We start from the raw sequence: 21012 nt of genomic DNA, 5'->3' as shown, positions 1-21012 counted from the left end.
TCTACAATTAACAATTTTGCTGTCATCAGGAATGAAATAAGTAGTACTTTCTTGGTTCTCAAAATGTAAGGCAAGCCACCCATTGCTCCATTCCGGCCCACTGTGCAGCTATTAAAAGAATACACTTAGATGCAAACAAAAAAAAGAGAGAACAGGAATGCAGGTCAAAATAGGCAAAAAATTGGGGGGGAAGCCACACACACACACACACACACACACACACCTATCCACTCTAGACATAGAGTTCAAATCACAAGAACCTAGCTTACATTCCAGGGTACTGAAGAAGCTGGCCAATGTGATCTCAGACTAAACCAAATCTTTCAAACTCCTGAAGCTACCAGGGAACTGCCACAGAACTGCAAAAAAAGATTATGTGGTTCCAATGTTCAAAAAGGGGAAAAATGGATCCAGGAAACTACAAACCAATCAGCCTGACATCAATATCCCAGAAAACCCTGGGAAAAATAATCAGGCAGCAGATTTGTGATCACCTAGAAATGAACAAAGCGATTACCAGAAGACAACATGGGTTTGTTAAAAAACAAACCTTGCCAGTCAAACCTTATTGCTTTCTTTGATAAAGTGGCTGAATTAGTGGATGAGGGAAACACTATGGATGGAGTATACTTTGTTTCAGTAATGCATTTGACAAAATAGACCACAGCCTACTTCTTCGTAAGATAGAACAATGTGGGATAGACAATACCACCACCAGATGGATTTACAGGTGGCTGATCAACGTCACTCAGTGTGTAGTTGTCAATGAAACTAGAGAGAAGCATGAAGTCGGGTATCTCATGGGTCTGTTTTGGGGCCAGTGCTTTTCAATATCTTCATAAATGATCTAGATGAGGGGACAGAAGGCGAGCTCATCAAATTTGCAGATGACACCAAGCTGGAATTGCTTGGTGGAGGATAGACTCAAGATTCAGAAGGATCTTGACAAATTTGAGCATTGGGCCTTGATGACAAGATGCAGTTCAGTGGTGAGAAATGTTAGGTCCTGCACTTAGGCAGGAAAAACCAAAACACAGGTACAGAATAGGTGATACCTGGCTCAACAGTAGTAGCTGTGAAAGAGATCTAAGTACCCTAATAAACCATGGGTGTCAAACTCGATCACGTCACGTGATGTATCATGATGTATTGCAATGTTTTTTCCTTTGCGGAGCCAGGGTGGGTATGGCCTGCACGTGACGCATCTGGCCCATGGGCCACCAGTTTGGCACCCCTGTAATAAACACTTAAGTATCACTTAAGTATGAGCCAGCAATTTTAAGTTGCAGTCCTAGCTGCAGTCCTAGGTTCATCAACAGAGGGATAGTATTAAGATCATGAGAAGTGATAGTACCACTTCTTACTGCACTAGTGAGGCCACACTTGGAATACTGTGTCCAGTTCTGGGTTCCATGACACAAAAAAGATGCTGAAACCTTAGAAAAAGTGCAGAGAAGAACAACTAAGATGATATGGGGTCTGCAGAATAAATTGTATGAGCAATAGTTAAGGGATCTAGGTATGTCTAACCTAATGAAGATCAGGGGTGACATGATACCTGTCTTCTGGCAATGAGAGACCATCACAGAGAAGTACTTGAAGGCAGGACCAGAAGCAATGGGTAGAAGCTCATTAAAGAGAGATCCAACCTGGAACTAAGGAGAAACTTCCTGACAGTGAGAACAATTAATCAATGGAACAGATTGACTCCCAGAATTGTGGGTGCTCCATCACTGGAGATTTTCAAGAAAAGATTGGACAACCATTTGTGTGGGATGATATAGGGCAGTGGTGGCGAACCTCTGGCACATGTGCCAGAGGCAGCACTCATAGCCCTCTCTGTGGGCACGCATGCTGTCACCCCAGCCCCGCCCCCATGCAGCCCCCTCCTCACCAGCAGCCCCCTGGAAGAGAGTCGCTCCCGGGCACGGCACGCATGAAGCAGCGCAGTCAAGGACATGGCAGCCAGACAGCAGGGACAAGACTCTGCCCTTTCACCCCATCGCGTATAGATGATGGCATGGCCACCATGTCGCTGCAGGGCCACTTGAGTGATCTGCTGCGGCAGGCCATGGAGGCAGTAGGGGGCGGGGAGTGGAGCGGGGGCGGAGGGTGCAGGGGCAATTTTGGGGCACTCAGTGTCTAAAAGGTTCACCATCCGTAGTATAGGGTCTCCTGCCATGTTCAGGGCTTTGGACTAGAAGACCTCCAAGTTCATTTCCAGCCCTATGATTCTAAAATCTCTGCTTTAGGAACTATGCTCCATAAAATGGTTCCAGCAGGTTTTTCTTTCTGCTCATTTCCAAAGCAGTTCTTACTGACAAGCAATGCCATTTTTCATCTGTTATTGTGTTGCCCTGCTCTCACCTGCTTTATGCAACCCAAATCTGAATCAGAAGTAGAAACTCCCCGATGTAAATTCACCTGCCCATTTTTCCACAGTCTTCCTCTCTGCCATCTTCCATTCTGCAGGATGTTGGGTAGATTTGATAGCAGAGGAATAATGAGATGAAGAAATCAATGAAAAGTGGGTGGGGGAAGTAGATGGAGAAAATACTTATGACACAACTACTCTATAAGTTTTAATTTTTTTAAAAAAAGCCCACAATTAGTTCTCAATTTACAACCATACTTTTATCCACCATTCAGAATTATGATGGCACTGGTCCTCCATTTATGACTCTTGCAGCGTCCCTATGGTCACATGATCAAAATTTGGGCAATTGGCAGCTGGCATGTATTTACCATTGATCACCATTTATGACCTTCCCAGGGGATTTCCAATTAGCAAAGTTAATTGGGGAAACTGTATTCACTAAGCAACTACTACATGATTCATTTAATGGCAGTGTTAATTGGTAAACAGTGATTTGCTTAACCACTATAGCGAAAAAAAAGGTCATAAAATCAGGTGTGACTCACTTAATGACTGCATTACTTAGCAACAGAAGTTCCGATCTCAACTGCAGTCAAAAGTTGGGGATTACCTGTACAGGCTTATCCACTCCATGCCTGCTCTTTACAAGTTTCCTCAGTGTTTGGACTGCACAGATGCAGACTCTAGTTTTTGTCATGCTAGATGCTTCTCTTAACATTTTCTTGGCAAATACCTTGCACAACTCATTTGCTTAGGGAAATGCAAGTTACCGGTAAGCGTCCTTTTTCATCTTCTTTTTCTATCCTTTCATCTCAGAAATTTCCTTTTCCAGGAAGCATGAAGTAAATCCATGTGTATAGCATACTTGACAGGATAGACTAGGAGACCAACTGCAATCCCTGGTCCCATTTCTCCATTTCTGACCTTCCTCGGGAAGTTTCTACTTACATTTATTTCATCGTAGTTCCTGGATGTACGTCAAAGTTTGTTCCACTAAAATTAATAGAACCACTGCAAACTCTCCAGTTTAAGCCAAGGAAGTCAGAGGCACCACAAGTGGCTAAGACACAGCACTGCTCTGAAAGGGCTGTCAGGCCTGCCCCATCCTTTCTCCTGAGGAAAGAAAGACCCTCGACTCCATTTGGCTGAAGTGATAGGTTCTTTGACTAAGGATAAGTGGTTGCAGCAAAAGAAAAGCTAGATCTGAGGTTCCTGCACAAAGCGTTACAAATTTTTCCTCTTCTCCCCAGCCCTCTCCCCTTGACTACTCCATCTCTGTCCAATGGCATGCTGTGTAGGTGTTTTGGGAACAGCTCATATGTTTGGTGCCACTTGGTACAGTTCATATTCCTTTCCCAGGCTAGGTGTCCTTGAAGACTGGAATAAGCCAGTCACCCTTTCCCTTGCTCATCTCTACTCTCTACATGCCAATCTCCCCCTTCTTCTCTTCCCTAACAATTTATGACAGGATGCTAGCATTTAGGACTGTACTGATTAAAGAAAAGAATACATTTATTACTATGTGGAAACCACTTCTGGACTTTGTGCTTGAGGTGGAAAAAAATGAAACTTTGATTTTGGGCTTTACCATTTAGATAGATTTGGTGTTATCAAAATGGCTAGTTTATATTATTTTGTAAAAGTAAAAAGTTGAGGTTTGATGTTGATATTCTATTTTTTACTGCACCAAAGGAAGACAGAAGTCAGTGCCTTTTTTATTTTTTCTTCCTTCGCTCACTTTTCTATTCCCTTTTCCGCTATTTACTTTTGTATTTTCATTGTATTGTATATTATAAACTAATAAAAAAACTTTAATACAAAAAAAGACTTAGAAACTTTACTATGTGTATTATCTCTTCTTTTTTATTAATCAAGTACCCTCCACTTTTTAAAAAAAAATCTGTTCCAAGGTAGTGACTAGTATCTACAAGATTTTTTGTTTAAAATATTCACTATATAAATATACATTGTTTTCTCTGTAAGCACAGTATAGTTTAAATTTCTCACTCTTAATGGTTAAGAGATATTTTGAGTGATAGTCCTTGAATGTGGTTTTCCTCCCCCTTTATTTTGATTGGCATGAGACTACAAATGTCTATACAATGGCTGGCTGGCTTGTTTGAATTCAATCCTGAGAACCCTGTTGCCTTTCCCTTTTTGAGTTTAAGCAACTTTCACCCTTTAACTCCATCTGTGTTTTGTTTTTTTTGCAAAGACTGATATTCAGTCCAATTATTAAGTCTGCAACATTTATTTTCCTCATAACAGACTAATCTCCCTGACCAAATCTTTTATGCTATTCTGCAAAATTTATAATGTGCATGCATCCTGTTTTTCTGTTCCTTTAGATAGCATAAGCTTCAGCAAATTTGCTCTATTTTGCTTTACTTTAATGTTTCTTTCTAGCACTACAGTCTATTTTAAGCATAATTTTACAGCCATATTACATAAAATAACATAGACTTATTTGATGTTAATTCAATTCAGGTACACAAAATACTTGTTGAAATACAATTTTCCTGCTCTCATTATTTATCATTTATCAGGCATTTTGGTTCCAGTGCCTTTTCTACATATATCTATTGGCATTCTGTTTGATATATTTCTTTTTCCTTGGTAAGAGTCATCAAAGTTTATAAATGTATCCCTTACTACAAATTCAATGGCTTGACTAGCAAAAGTCTGTTTTCTTTCTGAATTCAAAATCATACCCAATGTTAACTAAGCATTTATTTACTAACAAAAATGGTTTCACAGTCTGTACCTCTTTCCTTTTACAATCCCAATTTGATTTCATTTAGGATATTGATCTCATTATCTCTCTGTGATGATTGGGTCTTGACTGTGAAGCCTGCATTCTCCTTTACTATGTCCCTTTCTTTTACAGCAGTGTTTCTCAACCTTGGCCATTTAAAGATATGTGAACTTGGTAGAGCAGTGGGCTAATGCCTCCCTAAGTAACACCAGCTGCCTGCAATTAGTGCAGGTTCGTGTCCCACCAGGCTCAAGGTTGACTCAGCCTTCCATCCTTCCGAGGTAGGTAAAATGAGGACCCAGATTGTTGGGGGCAATAAGCTGACTTTGTAAAAATGCCGCTTGGGGGGGGGGGCGAAAGCCCTAATAAGCAGGCATATACATAGAATGAAGGCTACTGCTAAGCACATTGATTTGTGCTTCTTAGATTGTAAGCCACCCTGAGTCTTCAGAGAACGGCGGGATATAAATGGGATTTTAAAAAAAAACTTTAACTCTCAGAATTCCAATGACTTCTGGGGAATTCTGGGAGTTGAAATCCAACACATGTCCAAGTGGCCAAGGTAAAGAAACACAGCCTCTGGAGTAAATTTGGCCCCATTTTGTCTTGCTGATGGACAGAGTTCCAAGACGCTTTACATAATTTCATTTCAATGTGGTTCTGGATTGGAAAGAATAAAATGTCTTGGAAGAAGACAGTGAACAACCATTCCTGGATTATTACCAAGGAAAGTATAGCACATGGACACCTGCATGTTTCAGAAATCAAACTGTGTTGGGAGACATTGGTTAGTCTAGCTAAAATCAGTTACATTCTAAATAAATGCTCTTATACTGGCTTCAACCATTACAAAAGAACCAAGTAGTTACCATTAGATAGTGTGCCATGATTTAGTAATTTTCAAAATATATTTAATGTGTTTAAAAAGGAAGAGGAGAAAGGCTTGTAGTTAGAACTTCCAAAATGGAAGGAATGCAATAAGGGAAAATAGGCTTGCCAAAATACAATCCAGAGATTAATGCATATATTTACTCTTAATTTTATCAGGCCCATAATGGGGCAATACTTGTTATGGTAGAAAGGAGGAGGATTCCTCCACCCCCCAGTTACATCTTCAGTTAAAATAACAAGTATTGTATATAGGCCATATTTCCTTACAATCTGTTATTACTGATGAATGTTGTAAAAGTTTCATCCCTGACAATGAACACAGCTTGATCAAGAAAATCACAAAGGAGGAAAGCTCTCTTGATCATCATCCCTAAAACCCACTCTCGGAAATCCTCTGTCATGGTTCCAATTAATGAGACAGATCAAAAAACACTGCATGACTGTTTATTCTTAAAAAAGTCTATAATAATGAGAACGGAGCATCGGCACTCATGGATGGATGCCAGAATCTGAATTCTCCTGCCCTTTACACATCATATCATACAGAATTTCCCTCCCATAATTACATGTCATGAATCACATTCACCAATTAGTTTAACACACGAAGTGCATGATCCCTTATCTTCTCAAAACATCCGGCTTGAATACCTCCTGAGCTTTAGTGATTCAAAGCCAAACAGTTAAAGCAAAAGGCTGCCTTTTATATTGTCAGTGCAAAAACATGTCAATGTTTGCAGCATTGACATCCTGCTTTTCAGTAGAGAAAGAGGTCTTGAAGAGGATATTTCCATGACCCACCTAGAGAACAAGCAGTCCTGATCTGGGAGGATGTCATCTGCAAATGATGGATTCTGCAGGGTGGAGGACCAGAACCCATCAGTCCCTAACTGCAGGTCCTTGGAAGGGATGAAGGGCCAAGTGATTAGGCCAGGCAAAGATGGGAAAGAGTCTGGATCAAGATTACATGGCTCATGGTGCAAGGTAAGGTAAAGGTAAAGATTCCCCCACACGTGTGCTAGTCGTTTCCAACTCTACTTATCAGATAAATATTATCATTAAATTTTAACTGCATTGGATTATATCCAAATCCAGGTTTGACATCAGATTATTGCACACAAGTTTCTATTTTTGACACATAAAAGGTAAAGGTAAAGGTTCCCCCGCACATGCGTGCTAGTCGTTTCCGACTCTAGGGGCCGGTGCTCATCTCCGTTTCAAAGCCGAAGAGCCAGCGCTTGTCCGAGGACATCTCCGTGGTCATGTGGCCAGCATGACTAGACGCCAAAGGTGCACGGAATGCTGTTACCTTCCCATCATAGTGGTCCCTATTTTTCTACTTGCATTTTTACATGCTTTCGAACTGCTAGGTTGGCAGAAGCTGGGACAAGTAACAGGCACTCACTCTGTTACACGGCACTCGGGATTCGACCCGCCAAACTGCTGACCTTCTGATCGACAAGCTCAGTGTCCTAACCCACTGAGCCACCGCGTCCCTTCATGGCGCAAACCAACTCTCTATTCATCATCTTGATATGACAGGTTCTTGCTGTTTCTCATTCTGGAGAATTTGTTTTTCCCCTTTCTATAATGGCTTTTAATTGGCAGCTGTTTTTAATCCAACACATGTCCTTTTGCATAAAAAAGGGAGGAGATATTCCTTGAGCACAATCTGTAATGTTGTCCAAGCACAGGAATGTTTCTGTTTCACATTTTGAGGCTCTTGTTATGCCTTAATAGAAAGGCCGCAGAGGGGAGGAAGTTATTTGTTCTCTGCTTCTAGCCGTGCAGTTTTAAGAGTCCCTTGGGTTTTGTGGACTAGACTGCCTGCCAAGACAGTATCAAAGCCCATGGCCTAAAGCTTGAAATTGTATTAATTTAATGGTTATTTAAAATTGATTCTCTGCTTGTTAATATGAAATTTACTTTGCAAGGCAATTTCGGTGCCTGAATACTAGTTCAAGGGAAAGCAAGAGGCTTTGGGACACTGAATTCTGTCAAAATGATCCTCATTTGGAATTAAAGCTTCCTTTAATTTTCTTTGCTTTGTTAGCACTTTGCTGGATCTCCCACTTCCGAAATACCCTGCCTTGGCCTACCAGGAGCACTGGTTTTCCCCTCAAAAGGAGTAGCCTTCAGTCAGTTCAAGAATTTCTCTGTGATCAGTGGGACTTGTAGTGAATCCACCCTGCTTGTTCATGTCAGACAGGCATAGACAACTGTAATTAAGGGGTCCTTCAAATAGTCAGAGCCAATGCCATGAAAAACTTTAAAAGTGATAGCCAGCACCTTGAACTGGACTCAGGAGCCACCTGGTAACTTGTTCAGTGTTACATATACACCCAGGTTTGGTGTATGATCACTCATTCTCGCAACTGTTGAATTCTTAACCCATTGAAGCACTTTGATCTCACAGCCCTCCTTCCTTTCTACCTGGGACTTACATATTCTGTAGGTGTTTCTAGTGCATACATCACAGGACACATAGTCCTGGTCAAGAGCTAAGGTTCTGATGCAATGCACATTTGCTCTCCTATATACTCACATGCCAGGTCTGATCTAGATCCAGAACAACTCAAAGGATAAGTGGGCTTCAGATTCCTTTTATATCCCAATCCTTGCTTGAATGATTCACAAGTCTGATAGCTGTGGATGAAATAGGAGGGGTGGGGGGGTTGTGTGTGCGCGTCTGTGTGCTCGGTGCCCAGCTGTCTTTTGAAATCTTCTGATGAGATTTCTCCTTTGAACCCTAATGACTTGATTCCTTCTTATCTACCCCCAGAAGAGATTTTTGGATAAGATTCCTGGCTTTTGTCTTTTCTGCATACAGTATGTGCCTCCTCTATTTTTAGTGTATGGCAACTTCAATCTAGTCTCACATCCTTACACATCCAAGTTTCATGTGCTCACAACAGCATGCAAATCAGCACATGCATAAGTGCATAATGTGATGCCCTACATTCTGAACCAGATGGTTTTCAAGCGCAACCACATGTACAGCACATTATGGTAGTCCAATTGCGAGGTGACCCCACCCTGAGTGTATAAAGGGCCTTCTGATCCAGAAAAGGTGCAACTGGCACATTAGCTGTAGTTAGGTAAGGGCCTCTTGGCCACATCTGTCACCTGCTGTTCAAGGTCCCAGATTGCACACAAATCTCAAAAGGGGAAGTGTAACTTTATTGAGAGGCAAGAGTGGAATATCCAGAGTTCCTTGCCAAGGCCAACTTGCCACCACCAACTCACCATAGGACAATTTGCCACCGTCAACTCACTGTGGAACAACTCCCTGCAGGAAGAGTTACACCAATATCAAAGAAATGGTGGAATAAAATCATTAAAGAAAGGATGCAAAATCTCTTTATGATTTAAAAAAATTTCCTTGGAAAAACCGCCCAAAGCAAAGAATCCTCCCTGATGAAAGAGGGAAGGGGAATTTCTGCCCCATTCCCTCAGGAAAAGAAAAGTGGCAAACTGACTTCCGGTTTGCCATTGTGGCGCTGGCGGACGCATGGAGGTGAGCTCCGTCTTCAGCGTCCAGTTTTATCCCGCTGGGGGACCCTGGAAAGGGTCGAAAGTCACCCTGTAGGGGTGACAAGCAAGGAGCGGACACCCGCTCAATCACAGAAGGGCAGCAGCCCTGCTGCTTGATCCAGGGCAGCTCTCCAAACCAGCAGGGAAAAGACCGGCCATAGCAATATGGTTCATCATTAAGCTGCTGACAGCTGAAGTCAAACCTGCAAGCAAGCACCTTTAAAGCAACGTAAATGAAACTGGGTATTTTCCTGCAAAAGCTGCCCAAAGTATATCTCCCCCTGTGAGGAGAGAGGAAAGGGAATTCTTACCCCACACTCTAAGAACAGTGGTGACTGACTACTCAGGGGAAAAGAGCAATTATAAGAACAATTCTAATTTAATTGGATGCATATGCCTTTGAAAATTGGGAAGTTCTCCTATTCTTACTGGAGATATTGGCTTTTATTTAAAAAGAAAAGAAATAAACCTTGAAGAACTATTATTAAAATTTGGGGCTTAAAATGTTTTAAATGGCATTGGTGACATCTTGTGGTGAAATATGCTATTACAATTTGTTATTAACTAAAAAAGACTTGGCTTGAAGCCCAGAACTTAGAAAAAACTCTCTTGACCTTGACAGATACCACCTGTGAGAAACACAGCTGTAAAGAAGGAACTGCAAGGCAGTTTATCTGGCCTGTTTGAACTATGAAGTTAAACCTTTATTGACTCTCAAAATTATATGTGGGAAATTGTTTTCCTATTTCTTTACATGAGAAGTCTTTGTTACTATACTAGATGATGGAATACTTTGGACTATAAATTCTTACCTGCCAAACAATTTCCACTATAAGACTATCTGCAACACATGAAATAGATGTCACACATCTAGCTACAAAAACTATTTTTAACATTTGATTTTAAAATCCTTAACTTAATACATTATCAAGAGAATATGGGTGAAGATCAGGAAAAAATCCTTTCTATGTTGAAATCAATACACAAAACCATTCTTTCAGCATGTAACAAAATAACAGGCAACATAAAGGAACAAGATGCCAGCTTAGATATACAAACCCAGATTTTGATTTTAACCAAAGACCCAACAATGCAGAAAGAAACAGGAGAAATGGAACAACAATTAAGACAGAGGACCCAACTGACCAACAGATCCAGCCAACGAGGAAACTAGAAAAGAGAGTGGCAACATTGAAAATGGAAAATATTTTTTTTTCATAAATCATAAGAATCTTGAGGAAAAGGAAGAAGAACAGACTGAATGGAAAATAAACTTATCAGGGCAACTATGGGAAACTGGAATAATGGGGAGGCGATCAAAGAATTATAATGGGGCTAGTTCTTCCAAAAAAATTGTAATTAAATGGTTTTTCTTAACTCAAATAATACACACAATAATAGAGGGAGAACTGTTTGACGAATTAAAAGTACTTGTTATGGATGTTTTTGCTTTGACATGACAGTACTGACATGGATGGTTAGTTGGCAAAGGAAAAAAGCCTGAGAAAGGGTGAAAGAAACTAGGGTTTTGATTTATTAGGGGAGATTTTATACTACTGATTAGAGGGTTGAAGATGGTCGAATATAGATAATTTTTTTTAGAAAATAAAGTAATATTATAACTGAGTAGGTAAGATGTGTAATACGATTAATAGATATTTGGTTTAATATGGTGGGGAAAAAAGATATATTTTTAGAAAATGGAATAAGATTATATGCAAATAGATAAGATGTATACTTAGAATATTAGATTTTGTTATAAAAAGGGGGAAATATAGAAGTTGAGATAAGGGAAACTCTAGTCACCTAAAGCTTAGAAATTATAACATACCAAATGATAAGTTGAATATCGAGGGGAAATTAAAGCCTGGGGAAAAGGCTACAACAGGACATTGATGTATATAAGATTGAATGTAAACACAATTAAGACATGCATACATTCAAAATTATTGATAAATATAACAAAGATGGTTTTACTTAGTTGATAACAATAAGAATTATATTAATTCAATATGAGATAGTAGATATTAAGGGAAAAAGAGAGTAAATATCTGATGTTGAAACTTGAGATTTGTGCTAAAGATTTACATATGTTATGGAATCATTGATTACCCAGTCACCCCATTGCTTTTTAAATGTTTAATTGTAAAATGAGAAAATTAATAAAATATTATTTATTTATTTTATTTATTTTAATTCCATTTATATCCCGCCCTTCTCCGAAGACTCAGGGCGGCTTACAAGCTTAGCAGTAGCCTTCATTCTATGTATATGCCTGCTTATTAGGGCTTTCACACACACCCCAAGCGGCATTATTACAAAGTCAGCTTAATTGCCCCCAACAATCTGGGTCCTCATTTTACCTACCTCGGAAGGATGGAAGGCTGAGTCAACCTTGAACCTGGTGGGATGCGAACCTGCACTAATTGCAGGCAGCTGGTGTTACTTAAGGAGGCATTAGCCCACTGCTCCACCAAGGACTCATGAAAGAAAAGAAAAGTGGCAAACTAATTGCTTGGGGGAAAACAGAGAAAATCACAAGATTAATTTGGAACCAATACAGATATATAGCTTTGAAATTTGGGGACTAAAGTATTTTTGAGCCTTTTTTAGAAAAGAGACTTGAAAAGTTTGTAATATAAGTTTGGATTTAAAAAGCTGGAAGATGGTGTTAATGGCATCTAGTGGAGAACTACGGCACTACAATTTATTATTAAAGGAACTTGGCTTGAAGCCCAGACTCAGAGAAGACTTTGGTTGTCCTTGGAAACTTTCACTTTTGAAGACTGCAACTGGGAAAGGGGGGGGGACTCTTGGGCTGCTTCTTTGTTGTTCCTGAAAACTCACTTTTGCAGACTGCAGCTGGGAAAAAGGGAAAAAAAACTCTTGGGCTGCTTATCTGTGTTGGGGACCCTATTGGAATATAAAGACTACATACAAAAACAAAATGAGTGTTCCATACTTAACCTTAAATGGTAAAAAAATCATCTTTAACACCTGTCTCCAAAGCTCCCAGTTTGATATACCAATAAGAAGATGTTAATGAATCTCAGAAAGAAATCAATCCAACAGATAATTGTTTTATTTCATGTTGAGACTAAAAATAACACAAATGAGATAAAAGAACAATTTTCTAATCTAAACTTATAAATCCAGACAATGCAGGGCTTTTTTTCTCATAGAACGCTCAGAACGGAGTTCCGGCACCTTTTTTGGATAGAACCTTGTAGGGTAGGCAAGGCGGGTTGTATGACATGTGTGAGTTCCGGCACCTTTTTCTTTTACAAAAAAAGCACTGAGACAATGACTACAAAGAAGGAACTAGTAACCCAGAAAATAGAAGGGAAATTAGAAGAAACGGATCCAAAGATGAAGGACCTAAAGAAAGGAATTAACAGACAGATAAAGACAAATGAAAAATTAGAAGATGCAGTGGTAACACTGGAAACGGAAAAGATATCTTACTTGTCGAGATCTCAGAACACATTTGAGGATAAGGAAGAAGAGTTGATCGAACGGATGATAAAACTGTTAGGAGAAATGCTGAATATTGACAAACAAGAAATGAAAAGAAAAACTGAAGGAGAAAGATGGAGGCTGTTTAATGAATATAAATGGGCTGAGGGTTCTTCCAAAAATACTTCAATCAAATTCTCTTCCTCATTCCAAAAAATATATACAAAAACAGAATTACTTTGTTTTTTTTAAATAATTGAATTGTTAAATTGTCTTGCAGCGAGTTGTCCCACAGCAAGTTGTCTATGGCAAGTTGTCCTATTCCATCCAGGGAGAAGGGGGCCAAATAAACACAGCACTTGGTTTAGTCAAGCATCAGCCTCATCTATGTCTCCCTGTCCAGACCCACACAGTCTCTGTCTTTTTTTTTAAAATAATAATTTTATTAAAAATTACATTTGCAAAAATAAAAAGTAATACAAACTAAAAAAGAATAAAGAAAAATAGAACAAAATAAAGGCACAGAAAAGAAAAATAAGAATATAGTAAAGAAAATGTATATGTAAAGAAATGGCTTCCTCCTTCATTACAAATATAAACAATTTCAGCAATTTATCATCTTCTCTTACAACAAATGATCTCTTCCATTATCCCAGCTCTTATCTTTGAATAAATCCTTAAATGTTATCATTTGTCAGCAAGAAATCCATTAGCAGCTGCTACTCACACTGCTATTCCCTCTACCTCTGAACCTCATGACAGATCTGCAAGGCCCCAAAACCTGCAGAACAGCCTCAGTACTTTAAAAAAAAATCTTGCATTGCACACTGCCCTCCCACAGCCCCCATGATTGCCCATCGCACTCTGACCCCACAGGACCGTGGCTTCTGCTGCCACCTGATTGGCTGGATGCTATTTGTCCCATGCAGCCAAAGGCCTAGAACAAAGGGTTTCTGGGTGAATGGGCTGGGACAAAGGATAATGGATGAAGAACCAAGGTCATGGAGAATGGCCAGGGGAGGGCCAATGAAGGAGGGAATCTGGCTCTAAATGGGTTGAGGTGAGTGGCTGGGGATAAAGGAGGCATGGCCAAGGGTCTGTGCCTAAACATCCCATTCCACTCCTAGCTGCTTCAGGTAGCCAGGGGTAGGGATGGAGAGTAGAGTACAGGTAATCCCCAAGTTACAAACATTCACTTAACGCTCATTCAAAGTTACGTGATCAGCGCCCCCTAGTGTTTATGAGCAAATTATGACTATTGCAGCATCATAACAGTCATTCGTCCTTACGAGCGATCGCAGAGGCTCTGCAATATTCACCCTATTCCTCTCCCCGTTCATCACAACTGCTTCCCCCTCCCTTCCTGCCACACCAGACTCACTTACCTTGCAAAATCTGTCTCCTCTCTGCCATGGTTTCTTTGTCTTTGAGGGAGAGGAGAGTCAACTTGGAAATGCTTTTTGTGCTGACAATGGAAGCTCCTGTGTGCCATAATATCACATGAGTTCAAACACAAATTCTCTGCAAAACAGTTCATGGCCCCTGGAACCTTCCATTCTTGGGGGGGTAGTGTTTGCTTTGTTTGTATGCCTATGGGCAAAGCATGGAATTGGAGTTGGCCAGGTGAAGAAACCAATGCTGTCCGTGGCCTGGGTGCGCTGCTCGCTCATGTGTACCAACCTTGGTTTGAGGGCAGGAACAAAGCCTTCAAGTGAGTGGGGACGCATCGTGGGACCAGGTCCCTTACACCTGCATCTAAGCCGGCAGCAGCGGTAACCATCTGAGCAGCCATGATCTCCCTTCTCAGACAGACAGCCACCCTGCCTGACCTAGTCCTTGCTGGCTGGCAAAAATCCTCACCAGTCTTCTCTTCCTCCTCCTCATCCTTACTCATTGAGCAGAGTGGCTTAAGTTTCTCTGCTCTGAGTGAAAGGAAATGGAGGTGCAGAGCAGGATTGCTCTCAATAAGGCTGGTGCATGCAGCACACCTGTGTCTTCTTGAGAGCAACCCTGCTCTGCATCTCCAGTTTCTTCCTTCGGGATGGAGCAGAGAAACTCAAGCTGCTGCTGCTGCTGCTCAAACACTTTTTATCAAAACCCAGACCTGAGAGAGATTGGAAGGTCCGTGTGCCTGCAGTGGGGCACTTCAGAAATGGAAAGGAACGCTGCATGTGACTGCTTGAAGCTCTATGTGACTCAGGCTTCCATTTAGATAAAAAGTGCTTGAGCGCCTATGGGACTATTCAAAATTTGCTGCATTTTGAATAGTCCCACCAGAGTACAAACACTCTAAAATCCACAATGCCAAATCCTAACCCACACCCCACCCCAGGGCATCCACAATGCAAAATCCTAACCCCCACCCCAGGGCAACCACATACCTTCACTAACTTGCTTTCCAGCTCCATTCTCCGTTTTTTAGTGGGACTAAAAAAAAAGATCAATCCGACCTTCCAACTTCTTGCAAAAAAAAAAAAAAGATTTCACAATGTTGGACACTCTGATTGAACTTTTTTTTGCCGGAAGTCTCACAGGCTTCTTTTGTTGCCCTGCATGTGGTGGCAGAGAATGGAGCTGGAAGGAAGGTTAGTGAAGGGATGCTTTAGGGAAGTGAGGGTAGACGGGCAGAGTCCTGATGCTGATGTAGTGAGGCAGCAGCAGCCAAAGCAGACCCTTCCCCTCTGTCAGGAAACCTGTTGTGATTCAATGTCAGCCTGTGCTCCCAGCAGCTGAGTCTGAGGAATCTGAGGAGGAGGAGAAAGAGGAGGGGTTTGGAGAGCCTTCGGTGTCGGTGGGAGGCTCTGATGCACTGCAAAATTCTCAGCCTGGCCCCTCCAGTTGTGTTCCTCATGAGGCTCAGCTGTGTGAGGAGGAGGTGTCGGACTCAGAGGAGTCACAGCTGAATCTGTTCAGAGATGCTAGAAACAGAAGGCAATCCAGCAGAGCAGAGAAAATCAATGAGGCAACTCAGTGAAAGGAGGAGAAGGCATTGAGAAGCCATGCCTTGGGACAGATAATAAAAGGGGAAGATGTGGGCGGTGCTGGTTGCTGAAGGCAACCATTCATAGACATTCAAAGAGAATCCTGGTCTGTTCTTGCTAATCTGTTTGACTCTTGTTTGATGTTTTAAATCATTTATTGAAGAAAATATTCTGCTGCTTTTTTGTTTGAAAGACTTTATCATTTTGGAACTGTAAATAAATTTGGGCTGGGTTTTTTCCAGCCTATTAATTTGTCAAAAGGAAAAAGGGGTTGTCCCTGTCACACAAACAGGGCTGGTCATAGGCTGGAACAGAACAAAACCTGACAGAGACTGCAAGCTCTATATGCCTGGAATGGGGCGCTTAGGAAACAGAACTTTCTGCTCCATTTGTAAGTGCACACTGGCATCTATGCAGAGCTTCCAGTCTCTGTCAGGTCTCCATTGGGATAAAAAGTGTTTCAGCATCTATGGAACATTTGAAAATGAAGCAAATGCTTGGTTCCAAATTCCCCATAGGCACTCAAACTCTTTTTACATGGATGGAGACCTTCCAGAGACTAGAAGCTCTGCATGGCTGCCAGTGGGGCACTTGAGAAACGGAGCATTTTGCTCTGTTTCTAAGCGTGCATTTGCATGCAGATGGAGCATCCAGTTTCCCCAAGGCCTCCATCCTGGTGAAAATTGTTCCAGCAATGGCAGAAAATAGTTGGGGGTGGGAGCAAACACCATGAGAGTTCAGGCTCCCATTCTCTGCAAAAGAGGATCGGTGCCTGAAGTCACAGGATATTAGGGGTACCCAGGAGCTTCCATTGACTCTCCTCTCCCACAAAGGCAGAAACCGCAGCAGAGAGGAGATGGATCTTTTCAAGGTAAGTGAGTCTGGCGCAGCAGGAAGGGAGGGAAAGCATGAGGTATCTTAGTGGGGCGGGGAGGCCTTGGGGGTCTATTCCATCACTAGGGCCCCCCCATGGCCTTCCCCACCCTGAGATATCTCATGTGCACTTAACAAGCCATATCCATTTTAATGAGCAAGAGAGTTTGAGGTTCGAGATTCACTCTCACGAGTTTTTGAGTTACAAGTGGAATGTGCAAGCTCCATCATACTCGTAACTTGAGGACTACCTGTAGTCTGGATCCAGGAGATTCTTCATACCTCATTCCAGAGGAGGTATGGAGAGGAGGTTTCAGAGCTGTCAGGAGGGTGTGGTGTGAATCCTCCTCCAGAAGCCCTCCATGGAGGTGTTAGACAACTACTGCCCAGTCTACAACCTTCTTTTTCTAGTGGGAAACTATTGGATACAGTAATTTAGTGGGAAATTCATTGCATACAGTAATTTCAGCCTAGAGGAAATGGGAGATTCAAGCTGTGTATGAGATGGCTTTAATTGTGGTAATAGATGACAGTTATCAGGTTCTTGATAGGGAAGTGCATCTCCCCTGATTTTCTTAGATCTTTCAATGGTCTCTGACATCATCAATCATGGTAATCTTCTGGATCAGCTACTGGCTCTGGGGAATAGAGGCACTATTTTGCAGTGGTCCTGCTTCTTTATTAATGGACAATTCTAGTCAACAAAGGGAGGATAAAGAGAGATTGGCTTGGTGGCAAATTGCTTGTGTGGTGCCATAAAAGTCAGTCCTCTCTCCTCTACTATTTAATATGTTAATTAAGCCACTGGGATAGAGTATGCAATAGTTGGGGGCTTACAATGTTGCTCTGGGCCACACTGTTATGCTCTTGAAGTCTTATTGCAATACCTAAAAGCTGTAAGAATCTGGTTGGGAGAGAACAGGCTAAAATTAAACTTGGTTTATCCATTGAGGTCCCACATCTGCATCTCTTGATGGGAAAATGGCATGTCTTGAAGGGAAAACATACCCCTGAAGGATTCAAGGGACTTGAGCACTTTCATAGTTCCTACTGGAACAGCAAATAAAGGTTGTGGCCAGAAGTGACTGGGCCTTTTCTAAGGTGCCAATTGCAGCCGTACCTGGGGCAAGAGGATTTTGCTACAGTGACTCATGCTCTTGTTACCACCTGTTTGGATTACTATAAAGTAATACTATACTGTTCTGTACTGTACTATACTATACTATACTATACTATACTATACTATACTATACTGTACTGTACTGTACTGTACTGTACTGTACTGTACTGTACTGTACTGTACTGTACTGTACTGTACCGTACCGTACCATACCATACTATACCATACTATACCATACTTATAACTTTAACTATAACTATACCATACTGTAAATACTGCAAATACTGTGGTATTTCAAGACCACTCCAAGGGTCCATTTGGTCCATAGTGAGGCAGCTGATAGAAGCACATTACAACCATATCAGACATAGATATTTTAATGGTTTACAGTACTGTATTTCCTACAAGAATTCTTCAGAATTCCAACAGGGTATAAATAAATAAGCAACAAAGCAAAACACTCACGCTATGGTGATACTTGTTTCTGGAGCTAATTAACAGAGGTTAGAGCAGAGGGAAATAATTCAAAAGAGTTAGATCCAGAATTTAGGCATGGGCTCCTACAAGCAAATAAAAGATTATGTGTGGAAAGAATGATGAGAGGCATTGTTTGGTTGTGTGTTCATGATTTTGAGTCTTCTTTTCTGAAATAAGGTTGGAAAGGGAAGGTAATGTTGGGCTAAGGAGACCTTTAGTCTTTTATATGCAAATTCAGCCTTAAGAGTCAGTAATCAAAGGAGCCTACTCATATGATAAGATTTGATGAATGTAGATATCTACAGCTGAAAATGCTTACAAATAGGGTTCACATTGATGCCCTTCCATACTCTTTTATTGCTATGTAAATATACACCAACCTCATTCAGATTAGGAGCACTACATCTAGGAGGGGGAGGTTCATTCTATGCTGACGTTGATTTGGGGGGGAGGGAAACCCACTCCTATAGTATGAGTGGATGTGTGGACACATGCCAGTATTGACTCCTGGCAATTACCTGGCCAACTCGCTGCAGCTTTCTTGGCAACAGAGAGTGACTATCCCAAGTCACCTAAAGCAGAACTAGAAATCAGTCTCCCCGTTCCTAGGATTTTTTTAGGCAAGACAATTTTTAATCAGTGGAAAAACTGGTAGAAAGGAATAGGAAACCCTCCTTGCAGACAGTGCTCCCAATCTGAATTAAGTCACTAAGTGTTTACATTGAAGTAAAAGAAAACTGGAAAATGTCCTGCTTGTTATATACTTTTTCTCTCATGAGGTTTCATATTATAGGTCCACTTCAAAAATAGTCTTGGTGTATAGTAGGTTTTCCTCTCAGTTTTGATCTGAAGAAACAGGCTCAAGATACAGCAGGCTTGGTGCTTCTGATTCAGTGCTTCACTGCCCTTGCTCAATATTTTACCCTATGTGAATTAATATAAAGATTGTATGATAAAGTGGGCACAAAATATCCAGGAACCAATTCCGTTGGATATTTGGGAGGTAATCTGGGTTAGAAATGTTAAATTTACTCAGGCTCAAAATTTAAGAGAAAGTTTTTATAAAATGTTTTATAGATGGCATTTGGATCCCAAAAGGTTGTCTAACATGTATCCTAACCTACTGTCTAAATGCTGGAGATGTGATAGTTTAGATGCCACCTACTTTCATATGTGGTGGACTTGTAGAAATATAAAAGCTTTTTGGATTAAAATTTGGTGGAACATTCAAAAGATTTTTAAGAGAAAGATAAAGTTTTCTCCACAATTGTTTTTTTTGGGTATTGTTGTAGATTGTGATACTAAAGAAACCAATCTGATGTTGAATTTGATAACAGCAGCACGGTTATTGGTGGGACAATACTGGAAGAAGGATAGTTTGCCTACTATAGAAGAATGGGTACTTAAAGTATCGAATCTTGCAGGAATGTCTAAGATTTCTGCTTATTTGAAGGATCATTCACAAGAAAGATATATTTCAGTTTGGAGAAGATGGATAGATTATATTCAGAACAAATATGGGACTAAAAAGTTCCATCTAGCTTATGAGTAGATTTTAGAGGGATATTGTTATTAATTTTAGTATTAGTATTGATTATATTTTTGTTTAAGTTATTATTATTATGTTTTTAATAATTTGAATGTATCTATGTTAAAGGGGAGTTAAAGCACATTATGAATTTGGTTAATTTTATAATGGATAATTTTAGTTAGAATATTATTATTATATCTATAACCCTGTATTCAGCTCTGGGAAGTGGGGGGGAAGGGGGGTGGTTTGGGGTGGGTGGGTTTTGGGGATATGTATTGTAAAATTTTGTTTTAAAACTCTTTAATAAAAAATAAAAAATAAAAAATATTTTACCCTATGTGTAACATGAGTAAAGGTTTGAGTGGATGAGAAAATGGGACCAGCAGCACTACAGGCCCCAGCTTCCTGACCCCAACTTGCTCATCAGTCTTCAGGAAAGCCTGAGCTGCTATTCACTGCAGTGGGAGCATCCCTGATGGATTCCTTGTCAATGATTATTCAATTTCCAGCTTGACCTTTCGATTCTAAATAACATGGCAATATCAATGTGGCCCAGCCTGCAGCTCAAGTGCAGAATTAACTGTATCAGCTGCTCACAGGAGACCTGCAAAATCCCACAGGAAACTGAGCTCAGCCAGCTTTTCTAAGCAGCTCTAGGAATTATCTCCTCCTTCTGCAGCCCTTCTAATGTTCGTCTAAATATCACTGCGCTCCCAGCTGTTTAATTCTAATAAATACTCGTCTATTCTCCAAAGAGACAAATGTTAGGTCTCAGGTGGGGTCTGAGCTAGTCTGTAGGCAGAAGGGAGAAATAGAAGGAAGGAACGGCTGTTGGCAATCAAAGCTTCATCCCCATTTGGGGAAACTGGTGGCGTGGGGGGAGGGAACATATATATGCATGTAATCAGACAGAACAATAGAATTTGGCAAAAGGCTAGAGGTGACCAAGATACTATTTGATCTTTCAGTATTGTGAATGGTTACAATGCAAAGGGAGTTTGTTGAACAATCAACAGGCAA

The sequence above is a fragment of the Vipera berus genome (assembly GCF_964194415.1).
Source record: "Vipera berus genome assembly, chromosome: 3".
Classification (NCBI taxonomy): Eukaryota; Metazoa; Chordata; class Lepidosauria; order Squamata; family Viperidae; genus Vipera; species Vipera berus.
The sequence above is the reverse complement of the archived record's forward strand: the minus strand, read 5'-3'. Positions refer to the sequence as shown.